General features: G+C 45.2%; 1 protein-coding gene across 1 annotated transcript in view; it reads left to right on the top strand.

Moving 5' to 3' along the window:
* The first annotated feature begins 534 nt into the window (after positions 1 to 534).
* Positions 535 to 8,561, top strand: part of AMMECR1L (AMMECR1-like) — a 24,035-nt gene continuing 16,008 nt past the window's right edge. The window contains exons 1-2 of the mRNA XM_011941722.1: positions 535 to 652; positions 1,082 to 1,191. The gene's annotated coding sequence lies outside the window, so the exon portion shown is untranslated. The remainder of the gene's footprint in view (positions 653 to 1,081; positions 1,192 to 8,561) is intronic.

Here is an 8,561-nt window from a genome sequence, read left to right as displayed (position 1 = left end):
TCTGGATTCCACCCCCGCGGCTCGGCCCAAGCTGCTCTACCCGTCGCTCCATCGTCTCCCCAGCGCCCCGGACCCTCTTTCCTCCTACCCTCGGTTTTCACCTTTCACCCTCTCCCTCGGCCTGCTTTTCCCATCCCTGCTCTGGCCTGTCGTTTTCTTAACACTCTTCACACGCGCGCTTCCTCCTCCTCCTCCTCTTCTCTTTTTCCCACCCCTACCCTTGGGCCCTCCTTCCTTAACCTCCGCTGGACCCCTGTTCCGTGATCCATCCACCTGACACGCTGGGTTTCATGCCTCTCTCTTTCCCAGGCTGTGGGTTGTGCCCTTCACTCCTCGCCCTCCTCCATTCCCTGTCCTGATCTGAACTCCTTTCCCGGCCACGCTCCCTCACCCTTATCCCTCTGGGCCTTATCCTCTTTCACTGCCCTCTCCTAGGATAGAGTGGGTGGGGCCTCTCCCACCCGCCGGAGATGTAAACAGTCTCCTGTTTACTTACATCTTTGGGAGTAGCTCCATTCTCTACTAGTGAGGAGAGTTGGTGAAGAGATCAGGAAGAGATTTCTTCGAGACTGAGAGTAGTAAGGATGAATGACTCTTAGCAACATCAACAGTGACCCTCTCCTCCCGGCATAGCAAGATGGCCTGCCCTCAGGTCCCTGCCTCTGGCGTGCTGTCCAGTAATTCTTCAGTGCTGTCTTTGCAGAGGATTGGGAAATTTATCTGTGTTCTGAAACCGGCAGAGAGCCTTTAAATGGTCTCTCCTGGCTTGAGAGCAACTTTTGCTCTGCATCGGTGGTGGGGAAGTTTTAATGCTCGAGTTCAATAAATCAAACCTTTGATTCTCACCATCCTCCCTTCTTGTTCATGACGCTAAGGATGAGATGATTCAGGGCATGGGACTGCACTGCTGCCTCAGATTTAGAGTTTGAAAGGTTTTGAAATAAGGAGAGCCTGTTCTCTAGCTATTTGCTGTGCCCGCCCCGAAATTGCTCTGTGGAGTTGTGGTTTTTCAGAAACCGTATGTGTCTTACCTCTGCCCTACCTGGGTGTTTGTTCACTGCACCTGCCATTTCCGTCTTAGGTACAGGAAGAAGGAATGGAATCCGAAGGAAGAAACTTCGTTCCAGAGACAAAATAGCTCCCCTCCTCTGTTGTAGCTGTTCCTCTGGCAATACAAACTTTCTGCTTTCAGTGAGTATTATCTTGGACATATTTAGAATAGAGCATCGTTGTAGTGTTTGGTTTTAGGCGTGTGCTAGGATTTTGGGATGTAGGTGTATTTTGTTCATTCGTATTTTTCTACTTCCGTGAGGGGGTCCTAATGTTGATGAAGTTTTTCCACTTATTCCCTTTTAAAATAATTTTAAAATGCAAGTTTGTTTTCCATACCTCCGTTAGAGTGAGCTAGGTGGTGGCATGGCATGATCTTTCCTTTATATTTCTAGTGTGTAAGGTCTGGCTCCCCACCCTTCCCAAATTCGTTTCTCAGTATGACCAAAAAGGTTGTCTTAACTTTTAGGGTAATTAACTCAGAGGTTAATGCAGTTCCTGATCAAAGTCAGTTATTGGTTCTCTTTTCTATAGTTTCAGTCCTCAAAGACTTTTGGAACATTTTGTCCTAAATTCGCAATAGTGATGATATTTCCCTGAAAATCCCATCACAGATTTGAAAATAATTAAAGTTTTTCACTGTAAACTTGACACAAAGTTCTGGGGAAAAACTATGACTGCTGTGTCCTGTTAAATTGATGAATGATAGTATGCTAACACTTAGGAGAGTTTTCAGAGGGCTTCACTTCTCGGTGAAGCCCCCCAGCCCCTCTGACGGATGTAGGGGACAAATGTTTTTATTTTACAAATGAAAACTGAGGCCCAGAAAAATCTGGCACCTTGCTACAGGTCACATAGAAAACAGAGGGGAGGTGAAAAAAGTTTTGACTCCTACGTACATGTTTTTCTTTAAGCTAAGTTGAAATGAAAATGTATAGTTCTGGCCGGGCGCGGTGGCTCACACCTGTAATCCCAGCACTTTGGGAAGCCGAGTTGGGTGGATAACGAGGTCAAGAGATCAAGACCATCCTGGCCAACATGGTGAAACCCCGTCTCTACTGAAAATACAAAAATTAGCTGGGCGTGGTGGTGCGTGCCTGTAGTCCCAGCTACTCCGGAGGCTGAGGCAGGAGAATCACTTGAACCTGGGAGGTGGAAGTTGCAGTGAGCCAAGGTCATGCCACTGTACTCCAGCCTGGCAACAGAGCGAGACTCCGTCTTAAAAAAAAAAAAAAGAGTTCTTTATGTTTTTAAAAATCTATAAAGCTTAAAAACTATTGTTGCCAGGCATGGTGGCATGCATCTGGAGCCCCAGCAACTTGAGAAGCTGAGGCAGGAGGATCGCTTGAGCCCTGCAAATAGCCACTTTAGCCTGGGCAACATAGCAAGACTTCATCTCTCTTTTTTTTTTTTTAAAAGTCTGGGCACAGTTGCTCATGCCTGTAAATCCCAAAACTGGGAAGCCAACGCAGGAGGATTGCTTGAAGCCAGAAGTTCAAAACCAGCTTGGTCCACATAACGAGACCCCGTCTCTACAAAAGGAAAAATTTTTTTAAATTGACTGAGTGTGGTGGTACATGGCAGTGGTCCCAGCTATTTGGGAGGCTGAGGCAGGAGGATCTCTAGAGCACAGAAGTTCAAGGCTACAGTGAGCCGTGATTGCACCACTGCACTCCAGCCTGGACCACAGAGGGAGACCCTGTCTCCAAAACAAAAAGGAACAATTATATAGGTAGGTCTGTGATTTGTGGGGGAAAATTTTCACACACCAAATGTTTTGGGTGTGTGTATGCTGGGGGTTTCAAAAATAAGTGATTATTTGGTATGGTTACCAGAATGTATGTGGGTTTTTCTGGCTGTTTCCTGGAATAGTTCCATAAGTAGGACAGAATTATAGCTCAGGGTGCCATTTCAGTACCCATAATATAATTATTAAATTGAATTTCAACTCAACTCTGTGTCACAAAGGAAACAACAGCTTGTTCCCTTCTGCGGAAAGCTTGATTTGAGCAAACATCTGAATGCTAAATGATAACAGAGGAAAATGCAGAGACCCCCTTTTTCTTGGCCTTTTTCCCACCTCTCAAATCTCCATGAGGTCGTGCCCTCGAATAAGCTGTTTTGAGGCATGTCTTCAAAAGGTGAATCTAGATTTTTTTCCGCCCACCTTTAGGCTTTTCTAGATACTTTAATCTGATGGTTGTGTAAACCTAACTACTTTGACAACAGTTTTTTTAATTGGTATTCAATATCTATCAAGATGTCTACAATAATAGCGTATTTAGCAAGTTTAGTCTCTTTTTTAGTGTATGTCTGTAAGTTTAAATGAGGACTCTAGTGGAATAAAACTGTATAACTCTCAAGGCAGCCAAGTATTTTTCTCTGTGTTTCTGGCATCTCAGAATGAAAAGAAACAGTGGATGATTAATTAGAAGCCATTGCTCTTCAAAGAAGGAAATCATCAAGGTCATGAGAGTAATAATCCCACGTTAATAATATGATCTTTTAGATTACAAGGCCATTCTTAATGGAATTGCATTATGGGGGTGTTATTTCTCTAGAAATCGTAAGCACTCAGAGCTGTGTTCTTTTTATAACCAACGCTACTTTTTTTTTTTTTTTTTTTTTTTGAGGCGGAGTCTTGCTCTGTCACCCGGGCTGGAGTGCGGTGGCCGGATCTCAGCTCACTGCAAGCTCTGCCTCCCGGGTTTACGCCATTCTCCTGCCTCAGCCTCCCGAGTAGCTGGGACTACAGGCGCCCGCCACCTCGCCCGGCTAGTTTTTTGTGTTTTTAGTAGAGACGGGGTTTCACCGTGTTAGCCAGGATGGTCTCGATCTCCTGACCTCGTGATCCGCCCGTCTCGGCCTCCCAAAGTGCTGGGATTACAGGCTTGAGCCACCGCGCCCGGCCACCAACGCTACTTTTATCAGTGGGGTAGGGTAGTATTGGTAACAGCAGACACTTACTAGATAGTAGTTATGTGCCACAGAACTGCCAGGTGGTTTTCGTGTCTTTCACAGCTCACAAATAAACCTCTGTGGTAGCAGGAGCCCAAGTCCACAGAGATGTGAAAACTTGCCTGAGTTGCGTAGCTGGTACGTGGCAAGTCAGACTTGGGATCTGAGCTGAGATTGTAACCTCAGAATCTAGGCTCTGTCCCCTGAAGAGGGCAGCTGCTCTGTGAAAATGTGAATTATTGTTTTCAGTGGACTTAGTAGCCTTGGAAGGGACCTGCAGTGAGAGAGGAAGGTCCTTTTGCCCAGCCAGACACATGAGTGAGGACATCATCACATCTTCATGTCAATAGCAGTCTCAATACCTGGTTTGTAAATACTAGCAGTGTGTGAGAAATAGTCTGTATTAATCCCTGAAAGCACAAATGGCCACCCAGGCAAATAAACTCTCCAGTGGGTAGTTCTGAAAGTGCTCCGTCATTCAAAAAGGAACAAATAATTCTTCCCAACCACAGTTTAGATTGTCTGATCTATCAAAAGAAAGCCTTGAACCACCTAGAAATGGCACCCAAAACCAGTTCCAGAACTGACAGCTACTGTTAAGGATGACAGCTGCCAGCATACATTGGACCAAGAAGTGAATTTAGGTGATAGTTGACCTAATTTTTAAAATGAATTATCCACAGTGGCTATCCATTTTGCTGTGAATAATTATTAAACTATCCCTTGGTTTAGGCTGAATAGAATGGAGATTGTTGATAAGAATAGGCCCTTGTAATTCAGTCATCCCCAGGTTCTGCGATACTCCACTGTCAGCAGGCAAACTTAAATTACTAGATGTGTAGATAAGATTGTTGGTGACAATCAGTGTGTGTGTGTGTGTGTGTGTGTACTGTATGTAGGGCACCATGTTAGGTGCCGTGAAAGATGAAACAGATGCCCCGCGGCCTCTCAGGCTCAGGGTGATTCTGAGTTCAGTGCTGGGTTTTCAGTTGTAAGCTGCTCCAAATAGCAGGGCAGCACTCAGTGTCCCCACAGAGAGGGCGGAAGAGTCACAGAGTGGCCCTTGTTGCGGGCCCTCATGAAGTTCAGGGCCCCCTTGAGTGTGTACATCAGGTGGAGAGGAGAGAACGTCCTGCAAGCATAGGTCAGATGAGGACACCGCAGCATCACTGAGAAAGGCTGGTGACTTTAAGCACTGAGGACACACTTTATTTGACACCTGCAAGGTTAGGAGGTCTTAAGAGGTGGTGAAACAGTGGTTCCTGTGATTTCTGCCAGCTTTTTGTGGAAGCATGAGTATTGTTTCCATCTAGCGGAAACCTAGTTTTAACTCCCTTATTCTTGTTGGTGTTCCTAATGGATGAGCAGGAAGAAGAGGGGACCACTGCTGTGGACTCCCATCATGGGCCTTGAGCTGAGCTTTGTACGGGTAACCAGCTGGAGTCCTGAAAGGGTCTTGGTTATATATACTTTTATAAAACAAGGGTTTTTACACCTGATTTCAAACTTTTTTTGTCTTTTTCCTTCCGTTTTTGTGGAGAATGGGGTCTTATTATGTTGCCCAGGCAGGTCTTGAACTCCGGGGCTCAAGCTATCCACCTGCCTCTGCCTCCCTAAGTGTAGGGATTACAGGCGTGAGCTCCTGTGCCTGGCTTCTCTTATTTCAGATGAACCAGCTTCACGGTAATTTGTACTACGCTCACAGTACCATCCTTGGTAGTTTTTATAAAGTTTGGCGGGCACAGATTTAGAAGAGGTAGAGCATGGCATTAAGTGGAGCATTTGTTTTTAGCTGCCCAGACAGATAGTCTGATCTATTAGAATGCTATTAGTTTGAAGTACCTTACCCTGTACTTCAGTGGGGCTGCTGAAGGACCAGGTGTCTCTTGATCATTGCAGGGCAGTGCTGAGAGCCGAGTCAGGAACTACTTAGTTGTGATGAGACACCTACATTGTTGGAATAGGACTAGAGAATCTCGAACCTAAAGAGAACATTTTGATGAAATTCATTGATAGTGGTTGATGTTTAAGAAGCCTTTGTTTATTACCAGCAGCTTGGTTTACTTTACATTCTTTGACTATAGTTGTTATATATTAGGCCATTTTTGCATTGCTATAGATACCTGAGACTGGTAACTTATTTTTAAAAAGAGGTTTAATTGGCTCAGGGTTCTGCAGGCTGTACAGAGAGCATAGCAGCATCTGCTTCTGGGGAGGCCTTGGAGCTTTACTCATGGCGGAAGGCAAAGCAGGAGCGGGCACATAAATAACAAATGCAGGAGCAAGAGAGAGTTGCGGGGAGGTGCCACACACTTTTAAATGACCAGATCTTGAGAGAAGGCACTCACCGTCGTCACTATCAGGAGTACAGCACCAAAGGTTGGTCCCAAACCATTCGTGGAAATCCACCTGTGATCCAATCAGCTCCCACCAGGCCCCACAGCTGACATTGGCGATTACAATTCAGCATGAGACTTGGGCGGCGACAAATACACAAACTATATCAAGTTAATATTTGCTTTTTGTTGGCAGATAAGTAGAGTATTGGCCCCCTCAAAAACCCGCCTTAAATAATTGTGTAGAAGGATGGGAGGTGGAGAGAGTAGGTGATGCACAGAGGTATAGATGAAGTAAGATTGGCCATAGGTTGGACATTTTTAAATGTTGGGCTCATTATACTATTTGTGGAGTATACTGTTTTCTCCACTTTGTACATGTTTGAAATTTCCCATAGATTTGAATTTATGGAATAAGCTTTATAAGAAATGCCTTCTAATATATTTTTTGATGCAGAAAATATCTTAACTCTGCTCTTGGTCACTAAGACTCAACTGAGACTGTCATTTGAATTGGTCACTTAGTGGCCTCCAGAGAAATGCTTGGGTCTAAAGGGCCAAAGATTGTGGTTGGTTCTGTTCATTGCAAGTCACAGCTGGAAGATGTGGGGCAACTGTAAACACTAGACGTCAGCTGCCACTGCGGTCAGTGATTGTATGTGGTGTGCAGCAGACTCTTCCAGACTTGAGTTCATCTGCATTGGTGTGGTTTGAAAATCCCTTCTGTTGCTCTGTTATGGGATGTTTCACCAGTCAGGTGGCTGATACCACCTGGAAGAGAATGTGTGAGTTGTTGCCTCCATCTCATGACATGTAGCTTTTCCTTCAGATGTGGTTTGGTGTAATGAGAATGATGAAAGGCTTTTTTAGCTTTTGCATTTTATCCTTTCCCTTGATTTTTTGAATTCTGAGGCTCTAGAGGTGCAGAGCCTCAGGGCCCTGTTAAAACACCAGCTCTCTGGGAATATGGTCCTGTTGCTTCATCCAACCTGTATCTCTACCTTGCTGCCCCCAGTTGCACACAAAGTAGAGTCAAGTGAGAACTCAGGCCAGTGACACCCATCGCGGATTCAAATGACCCTGGGATGAGGGGATAATTTTCCAGGGGATGGCTGAGATGTTGACTTAGGGCTTGGTTTTTCATGGTTTTTTCCCAGCTCCATTTTTGTTGGCAAGATTCTATAAGCTGTTAGATTAGTTCTTAACATAACCTAGAATTTAAATTTTTATTTATTTATTTGGAGACAGGGTCTCCTGGGCTCAAGTGATCCTTTTGCCTCAGCCTCCTGTGTAGCTGGGACCATAGGTGCGTGCCACCATGCCCAGCTAATTTATTTTATGTAGAGACAGATGTCTCACTTTGTTGTCCAGGCTGGTCTCCAACCCCTGGGCTCAAGCCATCCTCCCACCTCAATCGACCTCCCAAAGTGTTGAGATTATAGGTGTGACCCCCACGGCCAGTCCAGAATTTAATTTTTTTTTTTTAATCCTGCCCTAAGGAAAGAGACTGAATCCAGTGGATATTATTGGCAGGACTCATTCTTTCTTGTAGTTCCAGGCCATAGAGCCTGATACATAGATTGCGATCTAAATCCTAGCTCTGGCCCAGGTACAGTGGCTCATGCCTGTAATCCCAACATTTTGGGAGGCTGAGGTGGGCAGATCACCTGAATTCAGGAGTTCAAGACCAGCCTGGCCAACATGGTGAAACCCCGTCTCTACTAAAAATACAAAAATTAGCCAGATGTGATGGCACGTGCCGGTAGTCCCAGCCACTCAGGAGGCCAAGTAAGGAGAATTGCTTGAACATGGGAGGCAGAGGTTGCAGTGAGCCAAGACTGTGCCACTGCACTCCAGCCTGGGGGCCAGAGTGAGACTTCGTCTCAAAACAAAACAAAACAAAAAATCTAGTATGCCACTTAGTGGCAGTGTGGACGATGTAAAACGTAAAATGATGGTAGCATCATCTGCCTTGTTGAGTGCTTTAGAGGATTCAGTGAAACCCTGTTTGAAGAGTGTGTACTCCGTGCAAGTTCTGCTGTAAGCCCAGAGTGCACAGCCAAGTACTGGTCACCCAGGAGTTGCCCTCCTAGAGAACAGTGGAGCAAGAACCCAGATGATAAGAGCAGCTGAAAGTATAGATGCTTACCACATGCCAGTCACTGTTTTAAGCCCTTTACATATATATGCATTTATACATATATACATATATATATA

Source organism: Colobus angolensis, unplaced genomic scaffold, assembly GCF_000951035.1.
Source record: "Colobus angolensis palliatus isolate OR3802 unplaced genomic scaffold, Cang.pa_1.0 Scaffold20, whole genome shotgun sequence".
NCBI lineage: Eukaryota > Metazoa > Chordata > Mammalia > Primates > Cercopithecidae > Colobus > Colobus angolensis.
This window is presented reverse-complemented; position numbering and strand designations above follow the sequence as displayed.